Source organism: Rattus norvegicus, chromosome 4, assembly GCF_036323735.1.
Source record: "Rattus norvegicus strain BN/NHsdMcwi chromosome 4, GRCr8, whole genome shotgun sequence".
Classification (NCBI taxonomy): Eukaryota; Metazoa; Chordata; class Mammalia; order Rodentia; family Muridae; genus Rattus; species Rattus norvegicus.
Genome location: NC_086022.1, coordinates 58,583,195 through 58,601,190, shown reverse-complemented (window position 1 = coordinate 58,601,190; position 17,996 = coordinate 58,583,195). Strand labels below are relative to the sequence as shown.

The window sequence follows — 17,996 nt, the reverse complement described above, 5'->3', positions numbered from 1 at the left end:
TATCTATCCACCCACCCACCCTCCCTCCCACCCACCCACCCATCCATCCATCTATCTATCTATCTATCTATCTATCTATCTATCTATCTATCTATCCATCCATCCACCCACCCATCTATCCATCCACCCAACATCTATCTATCTATCTATCTATCTATCTATCTATCTATCTATCTATCTATCTATCATCTTCTACAAAGGCATCAAAGGCTGCTTCCTGTCTAACCTGTGTGACATGTCCAGGGAACTTCCCTCCATAGGCATCGTTGAGGAGTCCAATGGGGCAGAGCATAAAATGTTTATAATTCCAAGTTCATGGCCAGGATGTGACATTTCAGAGGAAAAATGTCGATCAGGTAGCACTTTATTATAGAATGCTGGGTTTAATAGCAATCTTTTTATTTTTTTAAAAAATATATTTATTTATTCTATGTATATGGATGGTACATTGCTGCTGTCCTCAGACACACCAGAAGAGGGCATCAGATCCCATTACAGATGATTGGGAGCCACTGTGGTTGCTGGGAATTGAACTCAGGACCTCTGGAAGAGCAGTCAGTGCTCTTAACCACTGAGCCATCTCTCTAGCCCCTTAATGGTAATCTTTAAGATCAATAACAAATAAATAAATAAATAAAAAGAAAGATAACACTGGGTTTAAAACTAACCACATTCACTAAGTCACACAGAAGAGCTAGTTCGATACCCTGGAACTTGATGGTTTCTAGAGCAACAAGCATAGTGAGGGAAAGGCCATAGCAGATTAGAATGGTCCCCACCCCTACCTGCCCCAGGACAGGCTTGGTTGGAAGGAAAGATGTGCTGGCATGTAGGATGAGGGGAGAGACCTCTCAGTCCCTTTCCCCTGAATACTCTGTTGTTCTCTCTTTACAGTTCCCTTTCCAGAATATTCCCGGATCCTGGCTGAGCCCGCCAGAGGAGTCCTGATACTACTAATAAGCTGATTGAAGAGAGGAGTTTAGCTCACCAGACCCCAGAGAGAGGCCTCAGCCAGACCAGCAGATAACAAGCAGCAAAGAGCCTCCCGCTCCCGCTGCCTGCTCCCAGTTCCTTGTGTTTTATATGCGGAAGGCATCTGCGATCATTCCCGTACGTAGACCTGGCCTTTCCTCTGGCTGTAGAAAAGCTAAATTGTAGATGGCATCCTCGGGGTCTGTTCTACCTTTTAGAGTTTCTGTGAGCTTGGGGCCAGGGACACAGATGACTTCACACGCTCACTTACCCCTGGGGTCCCTGGTCAGTGTCTTCCATAATATCTGATGCCATTTGAAAGGCCAATAATAAATTACTCCTTTTTATTACATTTCTCTCCCTCCCCTTTCCCCCACTCACCTATCTCCCTCTTCCTCTCCCCACCCTCCATTCCCAGCTCTATTTTGAGGCATATATCAACTTGAAATTATCCTAATTGAACATCTATGTACAAACCCCATGTCACATGTTTCATATAAACTAATATTGTGGCAAGGAGTTAGAACTGCCACCTTGTGAACAAGGAGGCTGGGTTGGCCCAAAGTCTGAGGTCCGAGTAAATTTGCTCATGGTCAGCAAGTGTTAAGATCCTACCTCCGTTCCTTCTAAATTCGAAATCTCACTTTTTCTACTAAGTCACTATGTTATATAAAACATTGTGCCAGTCAGCACAAAATTAGCTCATGCTGCAGTTACAAGTGACCCCCAAATTGTAATGGCCTATAATCATGAAGTGTGACTTCATCTTCCAGGTGCTGTGTGACTGACATGCCGCATAGCTGGGCTTGAGGCTGTGCTCCACATTAACCCAGAGCTCAGGCTTGCAGCACCCTACTGGCAAGAGAGGGTGCTCTGAGCAGTCTAAAGCCAGCAATGCAATGCTCTGTCGTTGGGTTGAAATAGACCATTTCTAGCATAACTCAGCGGCCTGTATATGACAGTGCTCTTTTGCACCACAGGAGGGAGGAAATACGAGCTCATAGACTGAGTACTCCAAGTCTCTCATGAATAGCATTAAACGGGCCATGATTGATTGGTACAGGAATGGTTACCCAAATGTTCAATATATACCGTGTCATGCCCCATTCCCTTCCTCATCAATGAACAGAACACGGTGGAATGTTTCTTTTTAGACCAAGCAAGGATCAGGCATAACGACTAGGCCCTGGTTCTCTCTCCTTCTGAACTGCCCTGTTTTTACTAGCTCTCTTACTAAGCCTCCTCTGACACTGGTGGCAGACTATTTAGACCAGGTTATCCTAGAGATTGGGTCTTTAGTGGCTTAATGTCTAAGCACGTATCAGGGCCTTCCAATAGCCATCCCACGGCTGCCTCAAGTGACGGATGTCCATGTGTATGGCTCATGACACTCTTCCCATGGCATCCAGTAGAACTGGAGCTCCAAGCAGACCTCATCTGCCAGCTACGAAACTTCTTCCATACAAAGAGGCTCATCAGAGTGCAAGCAACGGGCTGGGCATTATTACACGGTTACGTGGAATCTGTTCTCCTTGGTTAAAACCAGGATGATCATCTATCATCTGAAAGGCTCAACAGTTAGTTATTAGGTAGCCCTTTGCCTATGACACACCTCAAAACTGCTCCAGGCATGCAGCGTGTCAGGACACCGCTGTGGGAAAACCGCTGGGCGCGATGATGCCAGAGCCACCAGTTGTGAAATGAAAATGAATGCCGGTTAACTCATTGTTTCAACTACCCCGTGCCAAAGAATCGATTGGGGAGAACATTTTGTCCATGCTCGCTGGATCGCCTTGGTGGTCTTGGCCCCGTATAGATGTAGCCTGAGTCTCGGGGATGTGAGCCTAATGTCAGGTACCAGAATGCAACACTGGAAGGGACCTCCAGAGAGAGTGTCACACATTCCCTTCATGTCACCAACAAGGATCCGGCGGCGGGATTCACCGAAGGACTCGCAACACAATTGTGGGCTATTGTTTTCGGAAAGAGGTCAACGAGGGCACATCTTCGCCCACAGCATTTTTAACATTTTCGTAGCTATTTCAGAATCACGATGCCCACTGAATGGCATTGCGTACTTTCTAAAAGTAGACAAGAATTTGAGAAACACCCCGTGGTGCAACTGTTCATTGCTTAAACTTGCTGCTGACTCATTTGCCCTTCCATACTTCTTTACCAACATCAGTGGTGGCATCTGCTACTTACTACCCTCCCCCCCAACCCCAAGTCCCAGTCTCCTTTGTTGGGCTGGGAATCAAGAGGTAGTGACCTCACTTCCCTGAGTCCTCATTGGCTGGTGGGTGGGACTCTGAGGCGAGGTCCTTGAGGATCTGGGCCTCCTGCCCTCCAGGTTGGAGTAAGTCACCTGTCACCCAGGGTGTAGACCATTTGGGAATGAAAGGGGTCTGTGGTCCAAGGAAACCAAGGTTCTCAGACTTCATCTTTTTGATAAAGGCCAAATGATCCAAACAAAACCCCTTAGGTGTTAAAGAGGAAACAAATGTTATTCACAATATTCACAGAACATTCACAAGACCCTCTCGGATGATGTCTTCCCCACATAAACTGTGAAACTCCTTCATTCATTTGAACTCTCTGCCTCTTGAAATGTCTTCCCTCTGAGACAAGCAATTTGGTTGTGGTCCCTTTAACCATCTCCCCCCTACCCCCTTTTCAAGTGCAGTTAAGAAGTATTGATATCTTCAAGGGGTGTGGGGAAAAGGAGTTCCAGACCAGTGCTGTCTGGACTCAGTAGCCAAGAGCTAGGCTCAACATTGTCAGTACCCAGTCCAGACCCTGGCAGTTGTCCATCCGCACAGGCCCAGTGCAGGGGCAGTCTCTGGCATGCACAGAGGACTCTCGGGCTTGGGGCCAAAAGCCAGCCCTTTACCCTAGATCAGCACAGGGAGTGGCCCTGCCCTCAGACAGTGCACCTCTTTCCTTGTTTTCTGGGTTGATGCAGCTTAGAGAAATATTTGGAGCTTCGTAGGGGTAGGGAATCTGGGACTATGAAATTACAGGGTAACGTCTTAGGGCAACCTTCCTCTCACAAAGAGAAGGGAGGAAAGGCCCTACAGTGTGAAGTGGGTGGCTCTTGTCCCTGGACTTGATAGATTGTTAAAAAGATACTGTGGAAGCTTGGCCCTTACCAGGTCTTTTCTCCACTTGTCTTCATTACAAACCACAGACACACGCATACACACACACACACACACACACACACACACACACACACACACACACAGAGTATCAAGTGTTCCTTTGAGGCCACTAAGTTCAGAGTCTTGAAAACTTTAGAAGTAAAAGAATTCACAGCTGAAGAAATGAAGACTTTAAGGGAAAGCAGAGTCAGGAGAACGAGTCAGGAGTTAGAGCTTATCCTTAGAACGAGTTAGGGATTAGGATTATCCTTAGAGCTGATTTTGGTTCAGGGAAGAACACGGTCCAAGAACACACCAAATAAAGAACATTTTAGGATGTGTCCATAGAGTTACTTTTCTTAGGCTGTGACCTGAGAAGCAACTTCAGGTCCTGTCACTCCGATGCTAGGTGAAAAGTCTCTCTTTAGTTGCATTAAGTTCTTTAGCAATAACATGTGCTTTCTCCGCACCCTTCGTATCTACAACTTTAACTCCCCTTTCTTTCTTCTCTACGCTGTACATTTTCATATGGCTTTACCCATTTTTCTGCTCTCTTCCTATGAACCTGTTGAAAAGAAGTGGGCACTAACTATGCCACAGTCTAAATGTTATATTGTCTAGAAATTTCCTCTGCCAAACAAATTGGTCCAATGCCTTTGAATTCAGCTTCAAGGTCTCAGGACAAGGAATGCATAGCTACACTATTTTGCCAGAATGTAATTGAATGGCCTCTTGTTCTATTCCTGATCGCCTTTATCGCCTACAGATGCGTACTGGATATTTTATGTCAACTTGACACAAGCTAAAATATCTGAGAGGGAAACACCTCAATTAAGAAAATGCCTCCATAAGCCTGGACTGTGGGCAAACCTATGAACATTTTCTTCATTAGTGATTGAGAGAGGGTCCAGCCCATTGTGGGTGGGTTCATCCCTGGGCTAGTGATCCCGGGTTCTATAAGAAGGCAGGCTGAGCAAGCCTCAGGGAGCAAGCCAGTCAGCAGCATCCCTCCATGGCTTCTGCTTTAGTTCCTGTCTCCAAGTTCCTGCCCCATTTGAGTTCCTGTCAGTGATGGGGAATTGTAAGCCCAATAAACCCTTTCCTCCCCAGGGTGCTCTGGTCAGTTTTGTTGCAGCGATAGAAACCCTAACTAGGACAGTATGTTTCTAGCAACATTCATGGTCTTCCACTCTTCCACCAGAACAACCATTTAAGCTGTGCTGTATCATTTAAGGGCTTTTTAGCCCTCCAGTGAAGACTCTCCAAATTCCTCCTGCAAACTAGTTTCGAAAGCCTAAAGATCACATGGTCAGGAAGTCACAGCAATCAGAAAGCACAGCAACGGGAACAGATCATATTGTGTGCCAGAAAACACAGAGCATCACATCCTGGTGCTCACCTGGCCTCCCCATTTACTCCCATTTTATTCAGTCTAGGAACCAAACCTATGGAGTGGTATATCCTCAGCTAAACTTCCTTGTTCTTCCAGGGTCTCCTTGCAGGGAATCCAGCTCAGATACATCTTGGCTGACCTCAGCAGCATTCTGAGACCTTGGTAAAAAGTCTCAGCGACCCTGTAACAGCCAGAATTGTGTCTTCTTGATTATTGTTAAATGCCAATCAGGCTGATAATCACATTCACCATCAAAGTATCACCTTCTGTTAGTGGGTTGCATAGGCTCCTGAGCCAATTAACCAGCACGTCTGTGATGGAGACAGCAGCTTCCCTTCAACCCATCAGCACCAGGGACGCATGACTGATGATATTTATCGAAGAATTATTTGTCATTGTGACAAATCAGAAAAAAATTTCATCCATTTTTTTGTTACTTTTAAAAAGTATTTAGGACTCAGTAACTTATGAAAATACAGGTTTATTAAGCTTATAATTCTTGAGGCTGGGGAATACATAGAATGTTTCTGACACCCCCTTGTCACCTGGCAAGAGTCTGAAATACATATTACATTGATAGATTGCCATGTTCTCTCACATTTCTTGAAAGTAGACTCCCAGCACATCTCAGGTGAGAACAAGCTAGGCAGAGCGCACTGCTCTGTCTGTGGTGACTGTGGTTTCCTTAGCTTTGCTTTAGTGTTTACTTAATATGTATGTCTGTGCACACATGCAAACATGCAGCAGAAGGAGTGAAAATACAGCCACACATGCTACTGCATGTATGTGATGGACAGCCACACATGCCACTTTATGTATGTGGTGGTCAGCCACACATGCCACTGCATGTATGTGATGGTCAGCCACACACGGCACTTCATGTTTGTGGTGGTCAGCCACACATGGCACTGCATGTATGTGATGGTCAGCCACACATGCCACTTCATGTATGTGATGGTCAGCCACACATGGCACTGCATGTATGTGATGGTCAGCCACACATGCCACTTCATGCATGTGGTGGTCAGCCACACATGCCACTGCATGTATGTGAAGCAAAAATGCCTTCCCTTGTCTCCAAAACTCCTTATCTTGAGTCAGCCTGGCCTGTAACTGCAGTCTGGTTCTGTAACAAAGAGAATGGCAGATAGCTGGCAGCCAAGGGTATTAAAAGCATCGTGTCCTTGAGAACAGCAGCTGGGAGGTAAAGGATTTCCAAGTGGTGAGAAACTCTTCTGTGGAAGGCAACCCAGTCAGGAACTCCAGCCTACTGCTTCTACTTCCCCAGTCAATTCTGGTGTAAGCCCGACTCCATGATGCCACCTTTGTCTGCTTGTCCAATTAGACCACATCGGTCACTTATGCCAGATGATGGAGATGCCTTATTTGATGATGTCGAACTGCTGTCTCTCTCTCTCTCTCTCTCTCTCTCTCTCTCTCTCTCAAACTTTTGCTTACTATATGTTTAAGCATGGTCACTGGAGATCATTCTCTGGACCGTACAGAACAGGGTCTTCCTACTGCATCAAAACATGGCGGAGCACATCTCAGGTGAGAAAGAACAAGCTAGTCAGGGAGCTCACTGCTTTCTCTGTTGTTTGTTTTTCTTAGTTTTGGTTTAGTGTTTATTCAATCTGTATGTCTGTGTGCACATGCAAACATGCAGCAGCAAGGAGTGAAAGTGCAGCCACACATGCCACTGCACGTATGTGATGGACAGCCACACACGCCACTGCATGTATGTGGTGGTCAGCCACACATGCCATTGCATGTATGTAGTGGTCAGCCACACATGCCATTGCATGTATGTAGTGGTCAGCCACACATGCCATTGCATGTATGTAGTGGTCAGCCACACATGCCATTGCTTGTATGTAGTGGTCAGAGGACAGCTGAGTATTTCCTTCCAGCATGTAAATTCCTGGGATCCAATCTGGATGTTGGGCTAAGGCATCTTACTACTACCATTCCCCTTTCTATACTTACCTATATCTTTACCTGTCGCTGTCTTTGTTCGGTTTAATAGCGCTGGCGATTCAAGCCAGAACCATTGGCCTTCCTCTCCAGCCATTGTGCTCCTTTTATTTTGAGATCTCGCTTAAGTTGCTGCTATGGTTTGAATAAGAATGTCCCCTATAGGCTCATATATTTGAACCCTAGTCACTTGGGAGTGAGCTCTTTAATAGAATTAGAGGGATTGGAGGAAGTATGTCTTGTGTGCATGTGTGTGGACGCAGGGGTTGAGGTTTCAAAAGTTTATTCCAGGACCCTTCTCTCTCCACTTTTCTGTCTGTGGATCAGGATGTAGCTTTCAACTATTTCTCCAGCACGGCTCCTGCATGTATCCCAGCACGGCTCCTGCATGTATCCCAGCATGCTCTCAGAGGGTAATAAACTAAACCTCTGAAGGCCCCCAATTAAATGCTTTCTTCTATGAGAGTTGCCTTAGTCATGGAGTCTCTTCCCAGCAATAGAGCAGTGACTGAGACAGTTGCTACTGGCTTCAAACTTAAAATCCTCCTGCCCGAGCCTAAGATGAAATGCCCAACATGCGTTTCTCTTCAGGTGAGATTCGCTTTTATAAGGACGTCATTCTTGAGCTGACCTATTAGTCCATGAATGGATTAAGCCATTCACGAAGATGGAGGCCCCTGATGAACACTGAAGTGATGGCAATCAAATTCCAACATGAGTTTCAGAAGGAACAAGCCGTATCCAGACTGTGGCAAACTGAAATGTCCATTGGGGGTGAGGGCGTGAACTGTGGGTTTCCTGTACCGTCCAGTTATTCAGAAGGTAAGATTGGTGTGCTTGGAAACACAATACTAGATCTTTTAAAAACCACACAGCAAGTTCTCAAACGATAAGGTCACTCTGACATCGCTTATGCAAACTAAAGAGCACTCACTCAAAGTATTGTTAGTTGTCATTTATGAGTAATATGGGGCCAGCACGTGTGTGAGAAAATTATCCGGGGATTGCAGGCTGGCGGCTGTGTGTTTGGAGAGAGAAAGAGGCCCGAAGGGACTTCAGCAGTGAGGTGCTTTGGGTGTTTTTTGTTTCTTTATTTGTTTGTTTGTTTGTTTTAAGAATCTGATGTAAACACAGCAAAACGTTAGCATCCTGTCATTTGTTGGGGTAGGTACGTGGCCCTCGCTCTATTTCCCATTGTACTTTGCTGTAAGGCTGAAGTACTTCAAAACTGAGGTGGGGGCAGGGTAAAGAAAGTGATACAAAACCCCAGCAACACTTTACATGCCTTTACATGAGAAGGGCACAGATAAGGGAGAACCTTCTCCGGGTTTCCTTCCCTGTGTTTCCAACAAGTGTTCACAGTGTGTTTTCTCTGCTGCAGAAATGGATGCCCAAAAGGGCTTTCCCCACCCATCTCAGGGCTCACAGAAATTGACCCCATCTCCCTTATTCAGATGTGGGGGGTAAAATTGAGAATACAGGAAACTGGCTGCATCAACCACCTCCATGGCCGTTGGAAGTCTGATCCCTCCACCACCACCCCCGCCCCCACCACTACATTGCTTCTCTCCACAGAGGGAAATCCTACCTAGTTCTTTATTTTTCTTCTTTAGCAAGGTCTGGGGTTGGCATATATAAATTCTGTCTCAAAACAAAACACACACACACACACACACACACACACACACACACACACACACACACACACCTCTAGAAGAACAGCTGTACACAGGTGGCCAAGTGGATCCCCGCCAGAGTTGACATTCATTAGGCTCAGAGTCGGGACCCACGGCCTTACACGGAAGGTGTTATTACCCCTGTTTTTAGGATGAGCAAAGTGAAGCACAGAGAGGGTTAAGAATTTTCCCAAAAGCGCACAGCTAGTCCTAGAAGACAGATCTGACTTACTTGGAAGCCCAGGTTCTTCCTATGAACGTTGGGAGCTGAAATCTTTTCCAAAAGATGCCCTCTAATGGGAACAGTTCCCCGAGGGAGTCGAACTAGGACTTGAGATACTGAGGAGCAAGGGGCAGTCAAAAGTCCAGGCTGTGGACCTAGAAACCCATTTAGAGAGGTGACTTATCCCGGGTGATGAACAAACTGTAAACGACCTCACTGAAGGGTGCCTCACACAAGCATCCTTTCTGCCTACCTCTACCTCGCCCCAGGCTCTACGGCTCTGAGCGAAGGACATCTTAGTGCAGAAATTCCTAATCTGCGGGGGAAGACCACTGTCCTCCAGAGTCAGACAATACCCTCACTCATCAATAGAGGATGTAGGGTGAAGTACCCCAGGACGACCGCACGATGCCGCCCTTGAGCCACGCACCCCATACGCTGGGGACCGTGGCCTAGCAAACCTGCTTTGTTGGAACCAGAATTGGTAAGTCAGGGAGCATCAGGACCCTGAGTTCCTATGGTCACATGTTGAGTCAGCCTTGTAACGTGGCCTGTCCACGTCGTGCCTCCTCCGCCGACGTCTTCCTGTTTCCAGGTGGAGGCGTTTGCCCCACCCGCCTACAGTCTTCCCTTCTGACCTGTGAACTCAGCTCTCCTTCCTGAACCTCCGCAGCACACTCCAGCAACTGCACTTGGGCTCCTTGGGCACTCTTGAACTCAGCGAGACTCACACACCAGCTCACGCATCCCCTTAGAATCGCCTCTAGTGGTTCTGCACAGGGATGGAACCTTCTGGGGACTTTGTTTCTCAAGACTTCTTACTCCTTGTCCCGGGCTGCACCGGGGTGTAGAGAGCAGAGAGATCCAGATAAGGCAGGGCACAGAGCCTGTCCTTCTCCAGGCCAGGAAGTACGGAGGCGGGATGGGGGAAGAGAATGAGATGGATACCCATGTGTCTGTCCATCCTTGACGTGTTGCCACAGCTGTAGAGTTATACCCAAGACCCTTAAACTGGCAGGAGTCACTTGTAATTATCCTTACCACCTTTGGAAGGACTCGGTGACTTTAAATCTTTCTATGTTATGTCTGTCCTCTGCCCTTTATTCCAACATGGCGCTTCAGAAAGTTCCCCCTGGATTTTACCTCAAGCCTTGCCTATGGACCCTACCAATGCCTCCTCCAAGGATGACTCAGATTTCCCCCAAATCGGCCCCTTTTCTCTCGCGTGTGCAATCCCCCCTCCTCCCTCTAGATGGCGGTGAATCAGACGTTAGTAATAGTATCCGTTCGGTTAACTTGAGCAGCCAAGGATTTTATTCGAAGGACTAGTAGTGACTCACAGGAGGAAGGAGGGCATGGCGACTGACTCAGGCTGAGGGATGGCAGGCAGATGCCGGGACACCTCATCCTGCTGCAGAAGCTCACCATCGTCACACTGCTGCTGGGATCTACTGTGGTGTTCCCTGCCACAGGTCCCTCTGCACAGGATTCCAACAGCCAGGCCTGCCTTGGATCTCATGTCTACCCAGTGCACAGGAGGGCTGGACATATTAAGCGACAGCCCTGCCAGGAGTGCCCAAGATAGCCAGCAACATCTATCTACCCAAATGGCCTTGTCTAGCCATGACTGGAACCACTTTTACTAAACATTATCAGGAAAAGTATGAGGTCGCTGGGGCACAGAAAACCTTAGGGCAGTGGTTCTCAACCTGTGAGTCACTGCCCATTTGGGGGGGTCACAGATATCCCACTACCAGATATTTACATTATGATTCATAACAGTATAAAACTACAATTACAAAGTAGCAGCAAAACGATATTATGGCTGGGGTCGCCACGAGATAAAGATCTGTATTAAAGAAAGGGTCACAGCATTAGGAAGACTGAGAACCTAAGGCTTAGGGCTTGATCCACGACCACCCAGCAGTACTGAGGCAGGGCAGAGATGCTCTGGAACCACGTGGTCTCCTTGGCTTTGGTGTGCTCACCCGGAGCCCTTGGGGGTCTCTCCTGTAGACCAAGCCTCCCGCAGATACTTTTTGGGGTAAGGGCTTCCTGACTACTGTGGAGAGAACAGCAAGCCCAGACCGCAAAAAGACCCAAAGGAGACAGCTGTGGAAAGGTCGCGGCGGGTGCAGCCCCTGCCGGACTGGGGCTTGTTTGCATCTGCAAATGGAGTCTGGGAAGTAGAGCCAGGACCTGGAAAGAAGGAGGGTGGAAGAGGGAAGGCGAGAGAGGCAGAGCCTCAGGATGCACTCAGGCAGCCGGGTGACAGGAATCCCAGCTGCACCTGCTTCTACCCACCTCACATCAATCTCCTTCCTACCTGGCAGCGAGCAGAGCAAGTGTGTGCCCTGGCATGTAGGGCAGCTGGAATCTTCTCCTCCTCTGTCCTCTCCTCTTCTGCCCTGTGAGGATTCTACACTCTCCTGCTATGACGGGGAGTCAGTCATTCCAGGCATCTCCTATGTCCTGGATTCCACAGCACCAGCACCCCCAACTCCCCCTGTGGACTCACCGAGAACCTCCAGAAGAGGCATGGATCCTGGTCAGTATCAGCAGATACCGTGGTGTGGTGAAGAAAGGCAGAGGCTCCAGGCCAGCCCCATTTGGCCTGCCCCCAACCTCCATGGTCTTAAGTAACTACAGTGACCCTTCTTCCTAAGTTCTTCCAAAATATAGGTAGAAAGCTTCCTAGGAGCCCTGCTCCCCAACAGCCTGGGTCTTTCCCACTCTACCTGGAGGTCTGAGGCCCTAGCCCCAGAGAGCAGAGAGCTCCCAACCAGGGGAGCATTAAGGGACTGTAGAACGGATGGTTTCTGCTTCGCAGAAAGGACCAGCTCAGGTGGGTCCTGTCTCTTGCATTTCCTGAAGGGGGTCAAGGAAGAGCTGTTTACCTGCTTAGAGCTCATTAGCAGAGGCTGCCTGGAGATACCCGCTGGTCCAGCTCAGCACCTGCACAAGGAAAAGAGCAGAATGAAGGGATAAGATAACTTGGCTCCAGGGCAAACCGCAGAGAAGGACCCGAGGACACACAGGCTGTGAGACTTGGAGAGCATCTTTGTAAGAAAGATGTCTATGCTGCCTTCCTGTTAGGGACATTCATTCTCAGGAGGAAAAGAAGCGGAGTCCTCTCCCACCCTGCCCAGCAGGTGGGCTTCCCGTTCTGGATGCTCACTTTGGGAAAGAGCTCCAAATGGAGGGGGACCCCAGGACCACAGGTATCTCATTGTGGGCTTGCTATCTTGCACAGGCTGGAGAACTGAAGGAGACCCATGGCTCTAGCTGCTCCCAACTCTGTATGGTCCATCACAGCATGGTCCCTGGGGAAATCTCTGGATCCTGCCTCCCTCACCTGGCTGCAGCTTGTGCCAAAAAGAAAAGGGAGGGAGGGGACAAGGAAGGGAAAGGATGCACATTCTCCTGATGGCTTTGCTCTCAGCCATGCAGGCTTGGAATTAAGGCCACCAGGCAGACTGGGAAGGGCTGCAGTGGGAAATGAATGTGGCAGCCCCTGCCTCTCTCACACGGACCTTACCCCTGAGGATGCTCTCTCTTTGACACTGGCCATGTCTTCCCCTCATTGTTCCAAGGCTTCTCCAGATTCTTTATTTCTCATGGTCATTTGCCCGGTGTTCGCTACAAGCTTGCACAGTGCCGCGGGCTTCCCCTGTGGGGTTGTCCTTGCTCCCACACAAGGAAATGAGGATCCAGCTCAAGGGGAAAAAATCTCTCGGGATCCTTCCAGAGCTCTTATCTCATTCATCAGCATGCTGTCGGCTCTTCAGAACCTGCTCCATCAGTGGGTCTCAACCTGCAGGTCATGACCCCACTTCGGGGGTCACAGAGCAGATAATTCTGCGAGTCAGATATTTACATTGCAGTTCATAACAGTAGCCAGATTATAGTTATGAAGTGGCAACGAAATAATTTTGTGGTTGGAGGTCGCCACAACATGAGGAGCTAACTGTATTAAAGAGTAACGGCGTTAGGAAGGTTGAAAACCACTGTTCTGAGCCGTTTCTCGCCACGTCTTTAAAACATAACCTATAACCTTCTCACAAGGTCTTGGTTTCCACAAAGCAGTCAGAGCGACCCTTTAAAGACAAAGGGCAAAGCTAGGGAGAGCAGTTGGTGGAGGACTTGCTTAACGTGCGTGTGTGAGGCTCTGGGGTTTGAACCTCTGCAGTGTTGAAACCGGGTGGGTGGAGCACACCCGTGACCCTAGTAATGGAGGGAGGCGGGAGGAGAGGATCCTCAAGGTGACCTTCGGGTACAGAGAGAGTTCAGGGTCGGGTTGGGATATATAAGACCCTTCCTCAAAAACAAAACAAAAAGTAAAAGCCAGTTAGCCAACCAGCCAAAGAGATCCATCGAACCTCTGCGTACATCCTTCTTCAATGTCTTCCCATCTCACTCAGACTAAAGTACACAAATCCTCACCAGAGGAGCACGAGGTGAGTCCTATCCCACCCACCCCTGCTGCCCCTTTCACTTCGCCTTCTAGCCACCTGCTAGACACAATGGCTTCCTTGTTTGCTCTGACAGTGCCTACTGAGTCCCGGTCTCAGACTCTTGCACATGCCGTTCCTTTACCTGGATGCTCTTCTCCTGCGTAGCCTGGGTCTGGTTCCTCCCTAGGTGTCTTCTCAAAGTGAGACTTTCTTGAAGAAGCTGTGCAGGCCGATGTGTGTTAACTGAGACCCCATGCGTCTACCGATGTGGTCACTATATTTAATGTGTCTCCGAGGACAGTTTTAAAGACGAGATTAACATTTGCATTAATAGGCCAAGTAAAGCAATTGCCTAATATGAGCGGGCCTCATGCAATTCTCAGAGGAGTGTGGAGAGGTGGGGGGGATGAGGGAGGGAGAGAAGGAGGGAGGGAGAGAGGGAGGGAGGGAGAAAGAGAGAGTGTGTGGTCTTCTATAAAGAACCTATGTCAAGGAGTGGACTAATGTTTAATTGTTCCACATATTTGGCTCTCAGAGTGTTAGTGAGGGAGTTGTGGAGAATAAGATATGTAGGGGACAAGGGCTCAGGGGACAAGGCCAGGACACCATTGTCCTAAACAAAGTCATAGTGCAAATGAGAGAAAGCTGTGCTCCCATGCCTAGCACCCCTGTACAAGAACTAGGGGTACAGGACCCCACAAGCTTGTCCTTCAGTGACAACTGTGACTTCCTTCTCTCCAGGAACCTATCAGAGAAGTCCCCAGGTCCTGCCTCCAAAAACTGCTTGGACTTCTACTTCCTGCTTCTAGCCCCAGCTATCAGCCCCCCTACCCTGACAGTGGCTCTATACCCTCCAGAAATAAGCCATGTTCCCTACTAGGATCCTCACCTCCCCAGCTCCCTCCTGAGCCCCGACAAACATAAAAGCATGCGCTAGCAGGAGGAAAGAGGTCCCCAGCACCCCAGTTCTGCTCCAGCTTCTTCCACACTGGCCAAGCCATTCATTTCTTTCCTTAAGCCCCTCTCAAAGATCAGAAGAAGTAAGAAAAAGCAAGATGATCCAGTATTTATGACCTAGCAAGGCAGGATATGGGGAGTCTGGATCCGGCTATGCTCCAACATCCAACCATATCTTCCTGATTCTTCTGCCTGGTACCCTCTGCTCAGGCAGAAGCAATCCCACCAGAACACTGTCCTCTCTTCAGTCCATCCCCCATCCCCTCGTCATCTCCATTTCCCCCAGAAACTCCTATCACCATCCCCCCCTCTTTTCTTGGTCCAAGCCTTCCCTTGTTGCTCCATCAACCCGACCTCCTTCTAGCAACTCTCCTTGGCTCCCTTAATCCTTTCCCCAGAATCCTAGCCCCAGTGACGTTCATTCACCACCCACTTGGTAATCATCACCCGAGTGTGCTTGCATTTGCCATGCCTTGTGCTGAATACAGTAGCTGGGAAAAAAAATGAGCCCTCACAGACCTTGCCTGCCTGGGGCTTCCAGATGAGAAGGCTAGTGTGGAAATTTCTCCCTGGTTGCCATGATCACCTCCAACAAAACACCCTATAGGCATCTAAGCAATCTTGGCTCAAGCTGGGCCACCCTCCCATGCTGCTCAACTCCTGCATCACTAGTGATGGGGTAAGGCTGGTGTCATAGGTTAATGGTGGAGGACAAACCTGGGGCTGGAGGAACCCAGGAAGCGGAGACTTTCCAAGATGGATGGGATGAGGGAGGGAAGTCTGGAAAGCTTCTCCAAAGAGGTCATATTTAGGCAGTATGGGAAAGTTTGAGGGAAGTGGAGAGAGAGCGCGAATGAAAGACACAAAGCATCAAAACCCAGAGAGGGAGAGGAGAGAAAGGCTTCTACCAAAGCTTGGTTGTTCCGGCCAGTGGATAGGTTTGCAGATCCTCCAGTGGGCCATGGGCTATCTCTGAAGGGTTCTGAGCAGGAAATGGAAGCGGGACAGGCTGGAGGTAGGAAGTAGCATTACAATAGTCTGATGAGCAGCAATGGGGTACTGATTTGCTTAGGTGGGAGGGGGAGACTGGGTTGCAGCAAACATTAGATATAACAGAAAGAAAGGAAAAGGTGTAGGTGGGGAGGGAGTCCCAGTGAAGAGGGAAGGGAGGCTGCCCCAAGAGGAGATAAGGTGGCTAGATCATATACCATATGCAGTCCAGTTCATTAAGGAGAGGTTAAGGACCCAGGATGCACAAGGATAAGCACTGTCCTCGAGGTGGAGGATCTGTTAATGAGGACGGCACCTGAAGGGTAAAAATGACAGGAGGCAGAGATAGAAGCTGGAGCAGGGAGGGAGGTGCGCAGTTTGAGGGGCAGAGGTCACTGTGTTATGAACACCTCCTCTCTTCTAGGATGATTTCCTCAGCACTGTCCCCCAACCGAAGATGCCAAGGTTGACCAAGACATTGAGGAAGGCTGCAGCTCTGCCCTAGGAAAGTCCACATAGTCGTGGTTTAGCTCTCTCAAGGCTGAGCCCAAGGGTTCCACTCCCAGCTCTAAACAGTGTGTGAGTGACCTTGGGTGACTCTGTGCTTCTCGAGCAAAGCGCCGGCCACACACACTTAACTATTATAACACAGGAATGCTTCTTCTGCCTTCCAAGGGGAAGGCTCTCCATCCTCCAAGTGTGCCCGCTGTGGCAGGAGCTGTCACTGCTGCTCCTGCCATGGTGGCAGCTCTATTTTCTTATTCCTTATTTTAAAAGTCTCAAGGTCAAACTGCTAAATGCCTTCTGAAGCTCTCCATTTGTCCCTGGCCACCCTCACCCCTCCCCCTGTGCCCTGCCCTGAGGAAAACCTGGTGCCCTTGTGATCTCAGGGACTAGTGGCTTCCTACCAGTCCACTCCACAGGAGCCCTTGCTTCTCCAATCCCCCAAATTTAAATGCAAATCTGCTTTTCTTCCTCCACCACCTAAGAAATGCTTAAGTGGCTCCTTGCCACTCTTAAAAGTAATTCACGTCCAATCACCTGCCTTCAGCCCACGCATCTTCTGTGTCAATCTTCTCCTCTCCCAGGATGCTCCAGCCTTATTGGCATGCCTCCAGCTCCTCAAACACTTCAAGCTCGCCTCGGGGTCTTTGCCCTTGTTGTCCCCTCTTCAGGGAACAGTGTCCCTCCTACTTCCGTGGTTAACTCAGGCACAGCCTGCAGCGAGGGAGCTTAATTACCACTCCCTCTAAGAGACCTTCCTGGGGCACCCGAATTAAACTGACCCTGTTAGTCCACAGCTGAGCTTCCTGTGCTTCCTCCCCGCGCTCACATCCCCACTTGCAGATATATTATGCATGGCTGTGATTCCTTTGTTGGTGGACTTAATGTTTGTCTGTCCCGCAGGACCAGCTCCCTGAGGATAGAAGTCTCGCCTGTCTTATTAGCAGCTATACACCCAGCACTCATAATTAGTGTTGACTAGGGATGAGAGGGAAGGTGGATTGAACAAGGAAGGCAGGAAGCAAAGAAGAAATAAGAAGGGTGGTCTGTACTAGGTCCAAAGAAGACCCTCAAAATGATGGGGCTGGTGACAACATCCTAAACAGAAGGACTTTGGCTAACAGAAGCCTGATGGTGGGCTTATGTTTACCAGAAAAGCAGATCTCTAACACATTTTTTTAGGGGAGGGCTAACCAGGCCTGGGTCACAGGGCCTCGGTGCCTCTGTCCTTGGTCCTGCTTGATGTCCTTGACGCTCCCTTAATTCTGTCCCCCAAAGGTCAGCTACCTCCTGAGGGCATGTAGTTCCTGGTCAATCTGAACAGTCTGTATCAGCTCCAAGGATCATCACCCCGCTGACCATCATATGCAATCTGCTTTCTTTTCTGCCATTTTGCTTCTCCCCAACCCCTCCTCCAGAGATAGCCTTTGCAATGTGGCCTCCGATAAACCTCTCTGTCCATGAAGTGGTCCAGCTCAGTGAGTTCACTCCACTGAGTCAGACAGCAGGATCTCTGGGTTGAGGGTCCAAGACTATTCTAAGATTCAGGTGGGCAGAAAGGGTGCTTGACCAGCGTCTGTAGGGGGATTTATCCTGAACTGCCCATCCTTCACCACCAAGGACGAAACTCCAAGCTCACAGATGGGTGCTTTCTGGTTTTTACCTCCTGAGAAGTAAAAGGCTGAAGGAAGGGGGTCAGGCAGAGGGAGACCA

The 17,996-nt window shown here is 48.9% G+C and overlaps 1 long non-coding RNA gene and 1 other non-coding gene across 3 annotated transcripts in view; both read right to left on the bottom strand.

Annotated features, from left to right (window-relative positions):
- Positions 1-375: 375 nt before the first annotated feature.
- Positions 376-17,996, bottom strand: part of LOC120102250 (uncharacterized) — a 49,910-nt gene continuing 32,289 nt past the window's right edge. Inside the window, exons 2-4 of one of the 2 annotated variants that reach the window (XR_005503500.2) lie at positions 12,917-13,210; positions 11,705-12,333; positions 376-11,577 (exon numbers count right to left, since the gene is read on the bottom strand). This is a non-coding gene — a long non-coding RNA (uncharacterized LOC120102250). Of the gene's footprint in view, positions 12,334-12,916; positions 13,211-17,996 lie in introns of both variants that reach the window. The other variant, XR_005503499.2, reaches the window with a different exon arrangement.
- Positions 11,409-11,480, bottom strand: Mir129-1 (microRNA 129-1). The gene has a single exon (NR_031875.1). It is a non-coding gene; the product is annotated as a microRNA 129-1 (primary transcript).